Source organism: Haemaphysalis longicornis, unplaced genomic scaffold, assembly GCF_048455015.1.
Source record: "Haemaphysalis longicornis isolate Haplotype H1 unplaced genomic scaffold, Haemaphysalis longicornis Haplotype H1 scaffold_12, whole genome shotgun sequence".
Lineage (NCBI taxonomy): Eukaryota > Metazoa > Arthropoda > Arachnida > Ixodida > Ixodidae > Haemaphysalis > Haemaphysalis longicornis.
This window is the reverse complement of record NW_027526225.1, coordinates 5,346,032-5,365,994: the sequence shown is the minus strand read 5'-3', so window position 1 is coordinate 5,365,994 and position 19,963 is coordinate 5,346,032. Positions and strand designations below refer to the sequence as shown.

The following is a 19,963-nucleotide window of genomic DNA, read 5'->3' as shown; positions in this document are numbered from 1 at the left end:
GCACAGCGCCACGGCGTCCCATGGTTTCTGCGGCCGGATGTAGACGCTGGCCACGGTAGTGTCCGTTGTCCCCATGCGTACTGTCACGGCGGCACACTCCATTGGGCCGTCAGCAACTGGGGCCAGGTCAACAGGAGCACTGTTGAGGGTGGCGCGCACATAGACCGCTGCCCGCGACTTTCCCGGTGGGTGGCTGGCGTCGCGGCACGGTGTGCTGCTGCAAGACCTCAGGCGGCAGCTCATGGCGCTGAGATGGCACACGTAGCCCAGCAGGCGCAGCGTGTCGCTATAGATGTAAACTTCCTGCAGTGCCCGCACGTCGAAGGACTCCCGCAACAGGTGCTCAGTCAGCTCCGCGCTGCGACGGCCTAGGCCGTTGCAGTTCCACTGCAGGATGCGTGGCCGCTGGCCTTTCCCACTGGGTCTGCTAGCCATGGTGTAGGTGGGCGGGGGGGCTTAGGAGGGCCAAGGCGTCTGTGGCCGCCATCCTTGCAGGGTCATCGGCAGGCAGTCGGCCCACCAAGCTGTGCGTCAGGGCCAGGAGGACGGGCATCAGCTGCTCTGGGCCGGGGGCTGCAAGCGCAACGACTGGGGCTGCGGGCGGGGCGGGCTGCTGGGCAGTGGCGCGCCTGGCTGCCTTCCGCTGGGCTGCAGACCGGGGCTGCAGTCGTCCCTGGGGCGTCTGTGGGCCAAGCCGTGACTGCTGCTGGGTGCTGCACCGCCTGACCATCTCGGCGTAGCTGGGCTGCGCTGATCGAACCGACGCCTCGACCTCAGCACGGGGCACTGGCTTTAGCGCCTGGGCCATGGCTGTGGCCACACGGCGCTCGGGCTGCCAGCGTGGGCAACGGGGGTCCGTCACACTGTGGCGGCCACTACAGTTGGAGCAGCGGGCCACACCTGCGGTGCACTGTTGTGAGTTGTGTCCTCCCCCACAATGCACACACCTCACGGTACCCTTGCAGCCGGCCGTCACATGATCAAGTCTCCCACATCGGCCGCACTGGACAGGTCTGGGACGGCAGGCTCTCACGGGGAGCAGCAGCTTGTAGACAGCGACGAAGGCGGGTGGGACCGGTCCCGCAAGGTGCATCATCTTTGCACCATTGCACTGCCGGGACGCTTCACTTATCGGCACATCGGATTTAACGTTGGCCATTATCTCGTCCGACGTGAGTTGCGGGTCCACGCCGAAGATCAGGCCACGACTTGTGCCGCGTTCGACGGGTCGATAGGCTCGTACGGGTATACCGCATATTTCCTCCGTTGCCAGCAGAGAAGAGAGACACTCCGCAGTCTCGGCATCGGCGGCAACAACGTTTAAGCGAGTGTTCATTCTCACTTGGGAGACACCGGCGACAGCGGCCAATTCACGGGCGACTGCCTCCCTCGATACCGCAAGGAAGGAGGCAGAGCGGTCAGTGGGATGAAACAGGCAGGTGCCAACAGCAGGCTGGTGTATCGGGCGCATGGCAGCAAGCTTCCGCGCTTTGCGACGGTGTGCCTTTGAGAGCTTCTGCGTCCACTGGCCCTCCACATCGTCCGAAGAAGGTTCGGCGTTGGATCGCCCTTCTGTGGGGACGCCTGTGGCCGGAAAATCCATCGGCGTGACCACGCACTGCGCCGCATCACCATCTTCTTCCTCGGCCAAAAGAGCGGACGCGGCCGCCGCTCTGTCACGCAGCTCTGCGGCGCGCCGCGCAAAGCGCACAAGCTCGTTGGCGAGCTCGGCGCCACTCGGTGAGGTAGCGGGGGCACCATTCGATGAGGCAGCGGGACGCTGAGGAAGCTCCCTTGCAGAAGCCCCCATCGCAACCTGTCTAGTGGAGGTAGCAAGGGGCCGGTAATGCGCAGGAGAGCTCACGTGAGAGCGTGACCTGGCCTTTCGTGTTTTGCCGATCTGCGCAGCCTGGGACATTTTCACCCCTTGCGGAGCATCGCTGGTCTGGTCGGCGCTTGGGGATGGGGGCGCGCGCATTGGCCGCCGTCCCTGGGTCCACTGTTGAAATGTCACCAGCTCTATCCTCGGCGTACTCTTGTTCTTCTCCCGAACCGTCGGCGGGATCTCGGCCGCGTTTTTCTGGCGGCGCAGAGTCCATGCTGACCACCTGGTCGTCTGCATCGGCGTTGAGAGGGCTGTGCTGCGCTTCAACGCCTGCACAGTGGTCGCCAGACGTAACCAGGGAGGGCGTGGTGGTCGATGATACAGCGCCGAGAGGGAGAGGTCTCCTGCCCCGAGCTTGCAGCAGCTCAGTGGCGCGTGCATGGCTGGCCAGGATATCTCTGCACCCGGCTAAGAGGAGTTCTAAGCTGCGTGCACAGTCGATGCTGCTGGTTCGGCGGTGCCGCGTCACTTGGCGGCGTACCTCAGCTGGCACGAATGTCGTTGTTAACGGCAGGCTGTCTTGAGGCAGACTGTGGCTGGGCGGGCTTGCTCCTTGCGTGGGCATGCCGATGCACCGAAGATGAGCTTCTTTGGTGGCACGAGGGGTTTCTTCGGTGGTGAGAGCGCGTGCTTCAGCTGGAGATGCATCGGCGGCACGAGGCGACAGCGGCGATCGCGCCGTTGCCATGACACCGAATTCGAACTCCTTGGTTAGGCTTGGCGAGTCCCGGGCATGACTACGCCTTCGGAGACGGGGTTCCCAACGTGTATGCGGTCAAATGCGACAAATGATGGATCAGAATGATCCTGGAGACTTGCCGAATAGAGGAGACCGGGTGGTTCAGGTCCCAGGGTCGATGGCCTGGAGCGATGAGCATAGATTGCAGAGCTCGGTGTTGCGCCGTCTTTCAAGCCAGCAGACTCTTCGTACGGTTGGTAGTAATCGTTTCGTAAACATTGTGTATGCTCGACAAACAAGGTCACGTAAGACAGTGTCGATTACGCAAATCGGCCAGTGTCGTGTAAGAAAACAACAAAGCGCCGGACTGCTGTGCAGCTATAACAAGCATAGTCCGCGCAGTACCCACAGCAGTACGCGCTGGTGCTTGTACGTTAACGTGTACTTTCGCAACTTCCACTGCTCCCGCCACCATTCTCAATGCTAGAAAATGAATATACATTACATATAAGCGAAGATCGCTCGTCCTGCAAGCTTATAAGCCCTGCCTAGCTTGCGTTCGCTTTTGCTTTCCTCAGCCAATCGCACATCTTCCCATATTACGTCATAGGATCTCCTGCGGGAAATGAGCTGGTACGTCCCATGGCCATTCTCTTTTTTCCTAGTTATGTAGCATATCTGAGTGAAGTTTGCGTTAAAAGTGCTGTCAGCGTTATTCTAACGAATTAATCTTTTGAATCAACCAAACGCATTTTGTCTGCGTGGCCTCACTTAGTTAAGCAGTGTGCGCCCAATTAGTAACGTCGGGGCTTTTCGCCGATCTGGCGGCGAATCGTCAACGGGAGTGCCAGCTCATTTTGTAATGCGGGCGCCGTGTTGACAAAGGCAGGAATTTTGGCCGGCGTAAGGATGGACAATACTTTATACGGGCCGCCAGAGGACGGTGTTCGACACTCAGAGTTTTTAGTAGGTTAGTTTCACTAAATTTTACTTCTTTTTTTAATTATACCTTTGAGCTTCAGAGAGAGAGTGAAAGGTGGTCACATGATTATTTTTGTACACAAACCTACGGTAGTCGTTGTGGGCAATCAACGGCCTAGTGGATGTTAGTTGGCCCTCCTATCTTTTGGGACACGCCCTTGGAGGCGTGGTCTTTGTGTAATTAAACACAAGTGCGTGGTGTTTTTTGGAGGAGACGACGACCTAGAGATGAGAAGGTAGAGACGAGGGTCTGTCGACTGAACTACATCAAACAAGGCCAGATGCCGGGAGACACTCGCGGGTTCATTATGTTTAGCTGAGTGTTAGGGTGTTAGGTATTTCTCGGTTCTCATGTAAAATATGTATATTCTGTAATTAGTATGTCTTGAATTGTAACCAAATGCCATCGTCAGTTGATCAAAAAGAGCTATTACCTTAGGGCCTCAAGATCTGTTGTGTACTTCTATGCCGGACCCAACATGAACAGCCGCAAAAAACCAGTTCCCATAATACGGTGACAAATTTCCTCCGGTGAACTACTCGTCGAATATGAAAAACCGGTAGTGCCAAGGTAATTATCTACTTACCCTAACCGACAACTCTTTTTCCACGGAGGTGTCATTGGTGAGGAGCCCGACTGCACGGTCCTCAAGCTCGCCATTTGCGCATGCGATCGAGGCAGTAAGAGACAGACAGAGCCAAGCAGCAACTTAAAGTGGCGGCGGCTTTTATTGACTCGCAAACATTGGGGGGGATCTACGTGCTACCGCGTCTTCCCCCATCTGTTAGGACTTTGTGTGTCGTCGCCACAAAGAACACTACAAATCATTTGTGCCAGTAGAAGCAACCTAATCATCGACGATTTCTAGGAGGTTGTGTCAGTTTATGCAATTTTTGGACGGCAACTGCAGCCCCATGTCTACGGTTGTCAAGTAAGTGCGGATATTTTGGCACCCTTGAATATGCCTGCCTGCATTTACCCAAGATTCGTGCTACCGTAGCCCGACGAATGTAATGGCTGTGATGGCATTGATATAGACATTGTCATAAGAAATCAAAACGACAGCCCTTGTGGCAAAGGAAATCATTTTCAATAATTTCTGTGTGTTTTGTTAGTTACTTTCACCATTTCGGCAAAAGTTCTCGCTTTCAAATTCATGCCTAACCCTTGTCATTATAACGAAGTTGGAGGGCTGATACATGCAAGCACCTGGCGGTGTGCATAGTTTTTTTTTAACAAAGAATCGTGTGCTTTCAGTTCACCTTTTGTACCCTAATGCGCGATGCAACATTTGACGGAGAATTAGAGCGGCTTTACTATATAAAACGTTCGTTTCAAAACAGCCAACAGCACAGAAAAATAGCGGATTTATTTCTTGGATGTTTTTGTGTGAGTACACAAATTACTTGTCTCAAATCCACTTTCGCCACATCTTCTGTTTACAAATATTTTGATAGACTTCATAACGCGGCATATATCGCCCGCATTTCTTTTTAAATTTGTCTTGGCATTCTATATATACCATGCTCTGTTGCGGGGGGACACTCAGGTTTGCTTTTATTCGTGCTTCGCACGTCTCTCGCCACCTGCCTGCAAGAAAGCACATAATTAAAATAAAATAAAATGAAGTACTACAAAAAACAATGTCCGCATTAATATTGTCAGAATGGTCATTTGGCGTAAATATTGTTTCTCATATACAAATTTTCCAATATTCAATTCAAAGTAGTACAGAACAAAGAACGGAACGAAGCAAAAGCGTTCCTTCGATTAACTCTACTCTTTTGGAACACATAAGCTGCCATGTGCTGACTTCCGATACTTTTACACACAGGAAAAAACTGCACGGGCAAGAGGAGTTCACACATTTGTAAAAAATTACTGACCGAAATTTCTTGGGCCGTTTTTGTGCCACTTCCTTGCTCAGAAATGATTGAACGCAAGATACACAACCGTTTCAAAAGTGTTCTTTTTGCAGAGCACGTGGTTTCCACAAAAAATACTCGTTGAGTTCAAGAAGCAAATCAACTGAAATGGCATTATTGACAAATCAAGGCGAAATCATCACTAATCCGGAATATTATGTTTTCAATGGCGGGATATTCCTCCACTACTAAAAGCCTTCCAGTTTATCAAGCATGATATTGTGAGGGGAAGCAGAAGTGGGCACTGGCGAACAGGAGAAAATGACCCGCCGCGGACGAAGATTAAACAGACGATGGCACGGAACCAAAATTTTAGCGATGACGGCTGCTCGTACATAAATCACGTCGTTCTGTGGTACCATCACCTAAAAAAATTGGCCGTGTGTCTGCTCCTTTCGTTGCAAATGTCGACAAAAGACGATAGTCTCTCGTCGACATTTGCCAAGAAAAAGCCTCCCTTTGCTTTCCCGCTCACCTCTCATGCTGTTCGTCTTTCGTCATGCTCCTCTCAAAGTAAACAAACTAAAGGTTTGCTCAAGTCAATTTAAACTTACCGCGTTCCACTGCTCCAGGCCGGGTGCCTGGATGCTAGCGCTGCCGTACGGAGGAGTCGCGCGTGGATCGAGGAGCCCTACTTCTACGTTTATAGAACCACATTTCCCTACTCCACGTGCGTTCCAAGCAGAACGTGGAACCTATCTAGTGGAACCTTTTGTAACCGTGGCCGCTTGATTTCTTGAAATGCCGCCAGAAGCAATAGTGGTGCGGCCGACAGCAGGCGACGGAGTGAAGTTTTTTTTCTCCAGTGGATGTGGTATTTCATTTCGCAAAAATCAAGCACCGACGATTTTTTTATAAAGGAGCACTGCAAATATCCCTTGGGTATTGATTTTCTTCCTCATATATGGGTAATGTCTTGCTCTTGTACAACAATGTAGACAAGTTTGAACATTACACCGGACTTAGACGCTTCGATTTGGCGGTGAGTATATAAGACTATTGCGCAGATTCTGTTTCACTTTGGCCGGGTGGCTAAATCGAGTGACAGATAGACAGATAGAAAGACAGACAGACATACAGACAGGTCAAAATTTCTGGGTTTAAGTAGCCCAAGAAAGACTATCGTCTTTAATAGAACGCTTCAGCAGCAACCATCATTTGTGTCATTTGTCCAGCCGCCAAGTAACAGCATCTTGCTGCATTAACTTGACTCGTATGGCGTAACTGGTTCTGCATTCGAAACTCGTAGGCAACTAACCTCACTGCCGATTTTTTATTTGCGTCTTAGTATGGACATACTTCCGACATTGATCTCGACAATAAGGAGTGCCGCAAGGATAGACTCTAGGCGCTTTGCTATTTAATTTGTAAAACAACGGCACAATTCGTATTTACCTGTTGCCATTGTAATGCACGCTGTCAACGCATTCGTACTGTTCCCTGGCGGCAGCTTCGAAATCCTTGAATATGTGTCTAATACCTATATACCTTCAGCAACTTATTAAGAGGATTTATATAGATAGACTCGCATTGAGCACGAGCGAAAGTAAACCCACACTGTTTTTCCCAAACAACAAAGCAATCAACTACGACCTGCCGCTCCAGTTTTGCAGTAAGCAGCTAAAGAAAGTTCTTAGCCGTTATTTTTGCTAGTGGAGTTTGACGAGCACATGTTCTGGACAAATCATACTGTCGGGCGCTTCAGCACACCAACTGGTGCGGTAATGAAACGCACGTGTCGCGCAGCGCCTTGAAACGTCGCGCATTTCGAGGAAGGTCGCGCCTGCCCGCACCGGATGCGCTAATGGCCACCACCTGGGGTTGGACCCCCACGAAGGACTCGCTTTTCCCTCTTCCCTGGCCCCCAGCGGCAGGGTGGAGAAAGGATGAAGACGGAGAGCTCGGCCCGTCGTCTGCGTGCTCCGCGGGAGTACTGTTTTTTAGTCGCCCGCCGGGCTGTAAATAAATGTACAGTTTTGATCGAGGCTGAGTTCGTCGGTTGAAGATACCCGGGGTCAGATCCTCAGCGCTACGTCAGCCTGGAGGAGAAGCCCCGGGGAAAAGAACATCACGAAGATAACTGGCGCAGTCGGCACGATCTTCAACAGCGACGACTCAGCCGGCCGGCGGGCGAGGCGGGCCCCTCGACGGACGGAGCACGCGGAGAAATTGCGGTCTGCTGTACGTGATCGGCAGGACCAGCGAGCTCGCGACCCAGGAGGAGAAGCGGCTCGACCGGCGCTCAACAAACTTCTCAACGAAGACCGAGGCAGTGTCTGCGGCCTGCTGAGCGGCGGAGAAGCAGCTTGACCAGCGGTCAGTGGAGGCATCAACAGCCCACTGAACGAGGAGCGGCAGGAGCAGCGAGCTGTCGGCAGGCGAGAAGTCGGCGGGCCATTGTTTGGTGGACGCCTCTGCGGAAGGAGCCGGATCACCCCTCCAGCCCCGAGTACGAGAACGCGGCCGGCGCCGCGTGGATACGGATCGCCACCTCGACGGATCCAGCCCATCACCACAAGCACCGAGCTATGCAGGTCAGTGCCTCTCTTGATCCTGGGTGCGTGGCTCACCATGACATGTAGGGGGTGCTTCATGCGGAGCCCTAAGATAATGGAGGCCGGTTAGCTAGGCATGGTGAGATGGAGTTAATGTGTGAGGGCTGACGAGACAGCGAGCGTCAGGATTAGGTCAGCCATGTCGTTCGCGGAGCAGAAGGCGCTATTGCTGGCGAAGTTGAGAATCGCTGAGGCAGAGTTAGCGGCGGAACGTTCCAAGAGTGAACGCTTTATGAGAGCTAACAATGTTTCTGCCTCACCGATTGCTCACGGAGTAATGTTCAGTGCTGAGGGAGAGGGTGGACTGGGGTGCGCCCGTACGCCGAAAGATGCGCGGGGTGGAATCCATTCGCTGGGCGCGCGTAGTCCTCCTGTTTCGCGGGATCCGCCACGATCAGAGTCACTCGGGACAGGCGAAGAGAGGATAGTGGCGCACGTTCCTTCGTGGGCGTTGAGATTTCCTGCAACCGGGGAGCAGGATAGTGAAGCAATCCGCGTAGGGAATTTCACCGAAATGAAGATGGAGGTGAAGGAAGGTGTTACGCGCGAGGCTGCGTTGGTAAATGACAGGCAGTCAAAGGTGAATGAGAGTGTGCGATTTCCCGTGATGAAGCTGATGGCAAGAGAGAAAGGCTCCGCTGCGTCGCATGTTAGTGTTCATGTTGCCGATGAACCCCTCGCTACTCCTTGCGTCACACAACGGTGTGTGGTAGACAACGGCGCTTCGTGCGTGAACAGTGGTTCGGTAGCGGCCGAACACGAGGGTTCCCAAGAGCGTGAGCCCGTCGTCGCAGCGTGCGGAGACGCAGAACATTCCGAAAGCGTGGCCGAGCGGCCAGTAGCTTTGCAGGATGCAGAAGCACGGGAATCGTGCGAGTCGGATGCAGTTGGTGTCGCGCAAAGTGCATCCTGTGCTTCTGGAGATGCCCAAATGTCGAGTCGCGAGAATGCGATTGCCATGGGAAGCTCCAGCGAATTGAGAGAGGAAAGTGCAAATCAGGGTACAGCCGCTCATGTAATGCCGCCCAAGGCAGTTGCAGGTTGGTCTGTAGGAGTGGCTGAAGAGATAACCTCTCCAGCATTACATGTAAGCATTGATGTGGCCGCTAAGCAGCCCTCTGCTGCTTACGCTGACCAACAGTGCGTAGTCCAGCACGGCGTACCGAGCGCAGAAGCGGCCGAACCCGAGGGTTCACCTAGGAAGAGGCGACAGCGTCAGTCAGCTTCACCTCAGTGCAGCGTGGCTGCAACGCATGCTGACGAGCCAGCAGCGGTCGCTTCCCGAGCGAGAAAGCGAGAAGGAGAGGGGTTCCTGATACTGTTGTTCGACGGGGTGCGCCGCATGGCAGGGGTGTTTTCGGACGCTGACGGGCGGTGCATACCACCTTCTCAAGGCCGCTCGCTCTGAATGAGCTAGATGAGGATTGTGGCGGTTTTGTCATGGTGACCTGTAGCCAGGGTCAAGAGGCACTGGCCGTGCTATTGATGTGTCGTCAACTGAAGGAACGATGGCGCACGCGCCAAAAGTGTGTGTGGTGTGTGTTTCGTGTGTGAAACATTCCTGAAGTTATGTTTCACAGTGGTGGTGGAGGTGTCGGGCGCTTCGACGCATGAACTGGCGCGGGCCCTGGGGCGAGCAGCGCGGAAATGGAAAGCACTTGTTGCGCGGCGCTTTCGAACGCCGCGAATTCCGACAGGGCCGCGCCTGCTCGCACCGGATGCCCTAACCGCCACCACATGGGATGGCCACCGACGAAGATGACTAGCTTTTCCTTCTTCCCCGGCCCTCAGCGGCAGGAGTAAGGGAAGATGAGACGAGGAGACGCGGCCCGGGCGCAGGAGAGCTCGGTCCGTTGTCTTCGAGCTCCGCGCGAGTCCTGTTTTTTAGTCGCCCGCCGGGCTGTAAATAAATGTACAGTTTTGTATCGGAGGCTGAGTCTGTCGGTTGAGGATGCCCGGGGTCAGATCCTCAGCGCTACTGCGGCTTGGAGGAGAAGCCCCGGGGAAAAGAACACCTCGAAGATAACTCATACCAACGATATTTGTGTAAAGATAGAACCGTCGGTCGTCCTGCTACTCCGTTTATACAGCTTTTTCCTGTAGAGTTTACGGGTGCGGTTTTATCATGCCATAATTCAGTCTCAGTCACGATTTCCGTAAAGTTTTCTAATACGGGCTACCAGAAACAATATAGATGTGGAAAATCTCGCTGTGTAGACGCGTACAGAAATTGAGCCATTATACTCTAAAACCAAATATTTTAGAGCAAAACACCTTACGGTGCAATACAACATCCACGGCATCGAAAAAGCGCTTTAGTGTTCTTGTTGAAACAAGTCCCCACAAACTACAATGTTTTTAAAAATGTTTTCAGCAGACATTCGGATAACACATACTTTGAACAGACAAAACCCCGGGCCATCTCCATTAACGTGAAACCTGGTGAGGGGCGAAGCATGCAGTGTATCAGTGTATTCAGAGATTGTAAATCTCTCTCTTGCCACACGGCGCGCACTGATTGGGCGCTGCAGAAGCACCGCTGAGAGGAGGAATCACGCGCTTGCTGAGAAGATGGCGCCCCCTCTTGCGTTGAACCTGAATTAAGAAATTTGCATGCCCCGTCTCTCCCAGTTAGGGTATAATGACAGGGGTCAACGCGAGCGCAGTGCACTGCCCGACGGAGCGGACCCGAACGAAACTTTTATTTACGGAACGAAAAACATTTCGTTCCGTAAATAAAAGTTCCGACACTCTGGTTTCCTGAATGCTTCTCAGGCAATCCTCTGGGGTGTTATGTGTCATCATTATGTCCTATTTACCATGAGCAATGACATAACACACACACACAGGGATTGTAGTATCTTTAAGATTGTGGTATTCGTGCTAAGAAGATGATTCCGCTTTGAACTACGATTACTCTTCCGAGAAGTAGCGCATGGCGTTCAAAACGAGAGGCGAAACACTCCTCGTGGTGTTTACTTGCTGCTTTCGAGGAGGAGTACTTCAGTGACGAGGTTACGGCACCAGGTAAGTGAAAGGCACTTCGTCGCTACCATGGTATAAATTTACATTATTGGCGAAACGAAACACAAGAAAATCTAATAAGAACAAAATAATCGAATCTCTCTCACTACTCACAGCCATATCTGGCTCTAAAGAACTCACATTCTACACAAGCGGTATAGGAATGCTCTGCATTAGTCGACAATTCTCTGAATTTCGGTGTAATTTTCTTTAATGAAGTTTTTAGAATTGCCTAGGAGAACAGCAAGTCAATTTATTAAAAAATTATACCGCCCTTACCTCGTGGTCTATCGCGTGAAGGGCACGAGAAGGTTTTAACTATAGCACAACTGTTTGTACGGTCGAGGTATACAAGTCGTTCAAACTTCAATACTTTACCTGCAAATTGGAATGAAAGGGTTACTCATCGATCAGTTGTTAGTCAACTGCGGAGAGGGGTTACAAAGTCCTCGAGATGCTCAAGGAAATAGTTATTCAAAGGCTAGTTAAGGACCTCCCTCATGCTTCCATTATCAAGCCAATTGCAGGCATGACCATCATTATTGAAAATTTTATTTTCATTACTGCCACCGAACATTTCCATCTTGTGTGAGTTTTACCCTCGGGGCCAGAAAATTTTGTTGGTCAACTGCGTTTGTTACGAGAAATATTCGGCTTCTGGAACTTCTTCTGGAAGCGTTGGAACTTCTAACAATTCACAAAACACATGTTATTTCAAGATGTATATGATAAAGGTTGTTTTTTTCATCCAAACTTCCTTCGTGCTAGACGTTGTGTCACGTAGTATGCTAGGATTGCAGGCAAGTTTACAAAACTTTGAGGTCCCGTGAGTTCAGCGTCAACAGCAGAAATTGTGCTTAAAATTTCCCTAGTGACTGCATAAATATTTTATTCATAAAATCTGTTGAGCAATTGCAGTAATTAGGTGAAATTGTTAAGCTTTTTTTATCAGCCTTTGTGCTATTACCTCTCTTTACTCTGGACACTTGGTACTCCGGCGCGCTTATGGGTGACTACATGCAGGCTCCCAATTTTAACGCTTTGCGAAGTTGAAATTTATTGAAACCATTATTCCCCTCAGTCTCATCTGGCGGGATTACTTAGTGTGGTCAAAGGAAAACCGTTGATTTTCTTTATTCACACGAAACAGGTACATCAGCTCAAGATAGCCCAAACTATGTAGAAAAAAATTTAGCACTGTTATGATGATTTATTGTTTTAAAAGAATAATCATACGATTAAAATATGTTTGGGATCTATCGCGAAAGGTAAAAATATTTTGTAACAGCTGGATTTATCACCATCATCAATAACCTATTTGTGTTCACTTCAGGACGAGGGTGCTCCCATTGACTCTTATCCGCTGCTGTCCTGCGCTGCCCGAGACCCTTGTTTGCCGCCAAACTTTCTTATTCGGTCTCTCCATTGAGTTAAAGGCCTTTTCAATTCTCTAGTCCCTTGCCACGGTATCCCCCTTTCATTCTCATGTTGTCAGTTCGTCTCACGACGTGACCAGCCCAAGACTATTTCTTCTTCAAAGTTTCAACTATGATATTTTATACTGAACTTTGCACCCTGATACACGATGCTCGCTTCCTGTTCCTCAGCGTTGCTCCTATCATTATTCGCTCCATTACCCGTTGGCCAGACCTAACAGTGTTTTTCAGTTATTTAGTAGGGCGCCAACTTTTTGCTCCGTATCTCGTCACCGGTGGAACGCATTAGTTTCACAACTGCCTTTTTAAGCTTACTTTTTAGTATTTGTGAGTGCTTGCCGAGTGCACCCTAACCCAGTCGTATTCTGCGCCTGATTTCATTCTCGGGGTTTGGATCAGCGCTAACTACCCGTCCGATGTAGCTGTATTCCTGTACTTGTTCTAGTGTTTCATTGAATATGCTGAAGAGGGCAACGTTATCATGTTTAGTTATCGCAGGTTTAAGTTTATTCATATTTATTTGTATCATCACGGCGAAGCTTTTGGTTGTAGTTCTTCAGTAATTTTTGCAGTTCTGCAAATTAAGTGACCAAGACTGTCGTCTTCAAACCTGGAATGGCTGAAGTATTCCTCGCTCATGCCATAAACATGCGTTTACGAAATAAATCTTCTTGAATATCCCATTCAGACTTGCTGTAAACAATTTTAGCGAGGTAGTACCTCCCTGCCACACTCCCTTTCGTATCGGCCACTGTTGGCTTTGCTTCTAACGAATTATCTTGCCCGTACATCCCTCGTATATGTCGCCTAGTAGTCTTGTGTAGCTCCTCTCTATTCCTTGGTCCTTCAACGCTTTCAACCTATCTGCGTGTCTAACGAACGTTTTCTCATAGTCTAGAAGCGCCATGTAACAAGGTTTATTATACTCTGAGGATTTTTCTATTACTTCATTGATGGCGTGGATGCTATCCAATGTAGAGTATCATTTTCTAAACCCAGCCTCTTCCCTGGATTGCTGAATACCTAGGCCATCGCTAATGCGGTTAACTGCCGCCTTAACCTTGCGGTTACGCCGTTAACCTTGGTAGACAGCTCGTATAAAACCGACATTAGGCTCATGGGTCTGTAATTCCTAAGACATTTTATCTTCCTTCTTGTGAATCAGAAATATATTGGTGTTGTTCCAGGATATGGATACCTCTAAAGACCTGCAGTGGGGTTTATTTAGAGAGCCAAGGAACCGAGAGGATCAAGAAACGGAGGCCGAAGAAGCTCGAGCAGCTGAAGAAGCGGGGACGCCAGAACTGGACACGATCGCGATGGGCATGCTGCGCGGTTGATGCGGGGGGGATTGTCCGTGGCAATAGTCCTGGTTCAGCTTGGATTTCAGCCTGAGCTGGAATCCCGCGACCTGGACCTCGCTTCTTCGTTACAGCCCTTAATCATTCTGAGAGTAGGTTACCTAGCTTTTCAAAGACAATATGCCCTCCCTTTTTAAAAGGACCATGGTTATGCCGTCGTCACCTGCAGCTTCACCTCTTTTCACGCCCTTGAGCGCCTTTTCTATTTCCTCTTTAGCTACCAGCGCGACCTCGCAAGTTAAGCATGCAGGCTCAGTATATTCCCCTGGTCCAACGTCCCTGGCGTATAGCCTGTTGTAAAATCGTGCCGCTAACTTTATTATCTCGTCATATTGTGCGCAATGTTACTCTGCTCGTCTCAGTGCGTAAAGTCAAGATCAATTTGAAGGAGATCACGAGAGCAGTGGTAGGCGGGCCTCCTAAGCTGCGTAGCGGCCGATACCTGAACTTTTGAAAAAAATTACGCCCACCTCCCCTCGCGGGAACCCTGGTGTGATGCGACGCCGAGGGGGGGTTCAAGCGCAAGCGGAGAGCAACCGTCGACCGAAAGGCCGCCGGAGAGCGGCACATCGGTTATATGCGCAGCGCGCCCGAAGGAGAGGAGACCGCGGAGAGAGAGAGTACTGCACATGCGCAGCACCGCGCGCAGCGCCGCCCACCGGCGGAGTGAGAGCGCGCTGGGCCGCACACCCGCAGATGTTGAGAGAGAGTGTTCGCTCTCACCTGGGCACGCGCCGGCGCCAGTGCGTCTGCCGCGGCTATGACGCAACACAATCCAACACAATTCACTTTAATCCAATTCAATTCAAATCCAATCTAATCCAATCCAATACAATCCAAGTCAAGCCAAGCCAAGCCAAGCCAATCTAATCGAATCCAATCCAATGCCCCTCGCGAGAGAGTGTTCGCTATCGGAGAGGAGAGGGGGTGAGCGGAGGAGAGTGCGGACGCCGACTACGACGACGACGGACGCACGCAGGAAGGACAGGGCCGCCGACAAGAGATGCTCTCAGCGTCGCATCTAATAAAGATAGCGCTACCTCCTTCCCCTCGTGATGTCTGCCATAATGCAACCACGTTGAGCATAAAACATGGGACGAAGTAATCCCGTATGTCACATTCGCGTACAATACAGCTGTCCAGGAAACTACGCGGATGACTCTAATCGAGCTTGCCTACGGTCGACAGCCGACATCAGTTCTCTAAGCCATGCTTCCACACGTAGACGACGACGATCTCAACGGGAATGTCCAAGGATACCTGCAGTGTGCGGAGGAAGCCCGTCAGTTTGCTCGCGTACGTTCTACGGACCAGAAGCTGGCAGACGCTGGACGTTACAACCTCCAGCGCCGAGAGGCTTGTATCACCCAGGTAACCTTGTGTGGGTTTGGACTCCCATTCGACGACGCGCGCTCAGTAAGGAGCTTCCGTGACATTATTTCGGAACCTACCGGATTCTACGACGTGTTGGCCGACATACCTTCGAAGTCATCCACGACGGCGATTACGGCACATCCCGACAACGCACGTGGCCCCAAGTCGTCCACGTGGTTCGCCTCAAGCCTTACTACCAAGATGAGGGACCTCCTGTTTTTCCGGAATGTTGTTTCATTTTAGCATCGGGTAGATTCAGTCTTAGTTGGGAGTAGTTCTGCGGACCATGCATTGGGTTTCCTTATGGATGTGTTTTGTTTTACCGCCCGGCCGCGCCCGGCTGTGTTATCTGTGTGCCGTACGCCGCACGGGTTATTTTGTTTGGTAGGGAGAGTGTTTTCCCCTTTCTTTACAGGACTTGAATAGTCTTCTGTGATCTCCAGTGTTCTCGATGTAATTGGGCGGTTCGAGGAACAATCGCACGGAAAGATAAATGGTCACCGAGCAGAACCCGTGGCATTTGATTCGCCGCACTCGCCTGCGCACGTCACATTGTTGACTGTTGCTTCGCCGCCTGTGTATTGTTTGAGTTGTTAGGGGAGCACAAGTTCGCTCCAATAAGCTTGTTTTTTCTTTAAGACAACTGCGTCGTCCTTCAGTACGTGACAATATAACGCTCCTGCCTGTTTTTTCACCACTCATGTGATCACCTTCAAACTTATAGCGACTGTGCATTCTTTCTCTGCCATATGCCAGATTGATCTTTGGCGCCTTAAAAATTCCCCTTTTAACCATACACCTGCGTTTACCAAATAAATCTTCTTAAATATCCCATCCAGACCTGCTGCGAACAATTTTAGCGAGATGGTATCTCCCTGCCACACTCGCTTTCGTATTGCGAACTGTTGGCTTTGCTTGTGAAGAATTATCCTTCCCGTACATCCCTCGTATATGTCGCCTAGTAGTCTTGTGTAGCTCCCCTCTATTCCTTGGTCATGTGACGCTTTCCACCTACCTATCTGCGTGTCTAACGAACGCTTTCTCATTGTCTACAAATGCCATGTAACACGGTTTATTATGCTCTGGGGATTTTTCTATTACTTCATTGATGACGTGGATGTAGAGTAGCATTTTCTAAAGGCCGTGTCTAGATTGCCGTCCGACGGTATTATAAGCACACCACTATACCGACGTCCACCGGCGTTTTGTGACAAAATTGTCGCGTCTCGCACTACATCGCTCTAGATAACGTAAAGCCCCGATTCCGAACCTAAACATAACATAAGATACCCTAACGCACACAAAGAAATAATTTAAAACACCAAACGTAACCTAAGGCATAAAAATTATAGTTCAATTTTAAGATGAAAAAAAATCAAGGCAACAGCCGGTCTCGACCCACCGTCCTTGGGATCAAGAAGCAAAGACGGATCCTGTACAGTCCGACAGATGCTGCGGCCGCTGCTAGCCTAGTCTTAAATATTCGAATGTCGTCGGACGGCACTCTAGCCATGCCTGCAGCGATCAGCTACAGTGCCGTCCGACGGCACTCTAGACACTGCGTTTTCTAAACCCAGCCTCTTCCCTGGATTGTTGAAAACCTAGGCTGTCGCTAATGCGTTTAATATTAGCGTTAACCTGGCGGTTAAGCAATAAACTTTGGTAGACCGCTAGTATGCAGCCGGAAGTAGGCTCAAGAGTCTTTAATTTCGAAGACGTTTTTATCTGTCTTCTAGTATATCCCAACTATATTGGCGTTTTTTTTCAGGATATGGGTACCACTAAAGTCCAAAAAGCGCTTTGGGGCAGAGAAAGAGCAGGGGCAGCCTTGTCCCTGTCCCTGCGCGCTATCTCTATCTGCCACAAAATACCGTCCTCCTCACCTATATTGGAAGATGCATATTGCACGTTCATGCACATGTGTTTGGGAAAAAAGGCGCATATGTATGTCCCTCGCCTGGTTCCGCGGCAGGGTTGCAGCGCAGGGACCTTCCAATGCTACGCCTCTGGAGAGTTGTATGTACAAAAAAGAAAAAAAAAGGAGGAAAAGAAGAAAGAGAAGAGGTGATGTAATGGTACAGTGCTTGGGGGAAAGTCTTTACCTCCAATGTGCACGGAGGGGGGCGCACGATCGCCGAGCAGAACGGACGCACTCCACGTCGGCTCCGTCGTCGCCACGATTTTTGGGAGGACCATCCCGCCCCTGATGTCCAAATCGTACGTACGAGTTTCCTAACGTCGAGAGGATCACGTAGGTACCAAATTTGGGCCGATTAGCCCATTTTTTGGCGATTTTACGAGCATTTTCCTTCGGCGAGGCGAGGCGGCCCAGCTAAGCCTAACGAGGGAACCGACGAGTACGGGCATGGCGTCGGCCACGTCCAGTGATTTCCCTACACCCCCCCTAGGGAGTGTGTAGACCCCCCCTAATTTTTCTGGACACCCCCCCTTGAATCCCCGAATTTCACTCATGTCAGTCCTTGTATGGACCTTTTTCAGTATCGATCTGCGCATGCGCGGGCTGCCCGTCTGCTATTCTTGGCAGTAGCCTCGGGCAAAATAAACAAAAGTGCGCCCCCCGAGCTTGCTGTTAGCGTTGCGCGTATTTATTTCCTTTTTTTGGACAGCTCGTGGCAAGTTCGTATGTGCACACAAAAAAGGCTTTCAAAGGAAAGGGGCAAAGTGGTTTGAGGCTGACCACGCTGCGAGCACATTGCTACCAGCCAGGGAGTAGCGAAAAGCGCTACGGAAGCTAATCCTGGCGTTTTAATAAATCGGGAGCGTACAATCGGTGCCTGATTGTTTCAAGAACTCAAATTTCGTCACTGGCCCTGGTAACAAGTTCGAAAATGTCCTTATACGTTGAAAAATGGCGAGAAATTAAAAAAAAACTGAATACGGACCTTTCATGTTAAAAAATGAATTTCTCTAAATTTGTTTTTTCTTAGATTGAATAGACAGCACCGCCTCTCAGGTGTATATATATATATATATATATATATATATATATATATATAGAAAATGAAAAACGTACGTCACGGAGATGAGCGTCTGGTTAACAGACATCTATTATTTAACTAGTGGGATAAAAAAAATAGCTTTTCTAGTTTATGAACCACCCCTCCCAGAGCCATTGAGACACCCCCCCTTGATTCGATGCCTGGGGAAACCCCTGGCCACGTCGACGGCCGCCGCCGCCGCCGCGGGCGTGCCCGGACCTGCCCAGCGGGCGGATCTTCGGCGCTCCGGTGAGGAATTCTTCCACGAATCTTGCGAGATGGATGTGTCTACGGCGGACTCTTCTCAGCGAGTGCAGACTGTGTTAGACTGTGCGACGGTGAGAACTGTTTCCACGTGCTCCGGCATCGATGGCCACGTAGTCGACGGCAACGAGCGTCCGCGCGCCGACGACGAGCCGGAGGAAGACGATGACCACGCCGGGTGGACCCGCGTATCCCATCAGCGTCGTCGCAAGAAGACAGTGAGTGTTCTCGAAGCTTCCACGCAGCGAGCCTCGCCACACGCCGGTAAGCCTAACGCTTCACAACGCCACGTCACCCTCACGCGAGCCCAGATCGCGAGTAAAGTCAACGCCGGCATGGCGAAGACGGCGCGCATGCCCAACTTTGCGCCGAGAGACGAATTCCGTGTGGTCGTGCGGCCACGTGGCGGCCTAGAGATAGGCAAAACGCCGATAACCGACCTGCGCCGAGCCGTATTCGAGGCGGCCAAGGCGGGCGAGGAAGCCGGGCGCGAAGACACCATGCTCTCGAACCTCGCTCAGAATATTCTGGTCATCAGTACCCCGAGCTGGGAAAGAATGCTACAGTACGAAGTCGTGAAGAGGATCGCCATTGGCGGCAGAAAATACGAGACCTACGCGTACCGCGCGGCGCCGGAGGACACCTCTCGCGGCGTGATACGTGGAGTAGGCTTAGAAGACACCACGGACGACATCTATCGCCACGTGGTAAACAAGCATAACCCCACCGCCGGTGACGCACACCGCCTCGGCCAGTCGACGGCGGTCGTCATCCTGTTTCACGGGAGCAAGGTGCCGTCCTACGTGTGGTACGGCGGCGTAGTCACGCGGTGCTACCTATACCGGCAGCACAAGGAAGTCTGTAAGATCTGCGGACAAATCGGCCACAGGAAAGACGTGTGCCCCACGCCGAACGCTCGCGTGTGCTTCGCGTGCGGACTGAAGAACCCCGGCGACGGGCACGAGAGCCAGTGCAAGCCGCGGTGTCGCCTGTGCGGCGGCCCGCACCCCACGGGCGAGGGCTCGTGCAAACATAAGTTCAAGACCCCGTATCAAGTCCGCCAGCGGCAGTGGGAACGGAAGCTAGAAGAGGAACGAGCGCGAACGGCCACGCCGGCGCCCAAGATCCGACTTTCTCGAAGAGACGAATTCCCCAAACTCGCCTCGCTCCGCTGCAGCAGCCGCGGCAGGAGCGCGTCGCGCCGGAGCGCGGCGCGGATGAGTGCGTCGCGAGGGGACGCGCAGAGCAGGAGCGCATCGCGCGGTCGTCGCGCCACGTCGAGAGGCCCCGCCTCCTGGGCCAACGTTTATAGAACCAAGGTCAATTGTAAAACTTCGAAGTGTTTCCCGGCGGCTTATTTCTAAAATGCAGGGAGCCCAGCGCATAGCAACCATACCGACACAGGATTGGCTGGTTTCAGAGGAGCGACGCCGAAACGTCACACATAGCAACGCCGGCAGGTATCGTACTCTCGGCGTC

At 51.5% G+C, this 19,963-nt stretch overlaps 1 long non-coding RNA gene across 1 annotated transcript in view; it reads right to left on the bottom strand.

Annotated features, from left to right (window-relative positions):
* Positions 1-4,904: 4,904 nt before the first annotated feature.
* The window catches only part of LOC144161841 (uncharacterized), an 88,069-nt gene continuing 73,010 nt past the window's right edge, over positions 4,905-19,963 (bottom strand). The window contains exons 5-6 of the long non-coding RNA XR_013320502.1: positions 11,330-11,428; positions 4,905-5,136 (exon numbers count right to left, since the gene is read on the bottom strand). This is a non-coding gene — a long non-coding RNA (uncharacterized LOC144161841). The remainder of the gene's footprint in view (positions 5,137-11,329; positions 11,429-19,963) is intronic.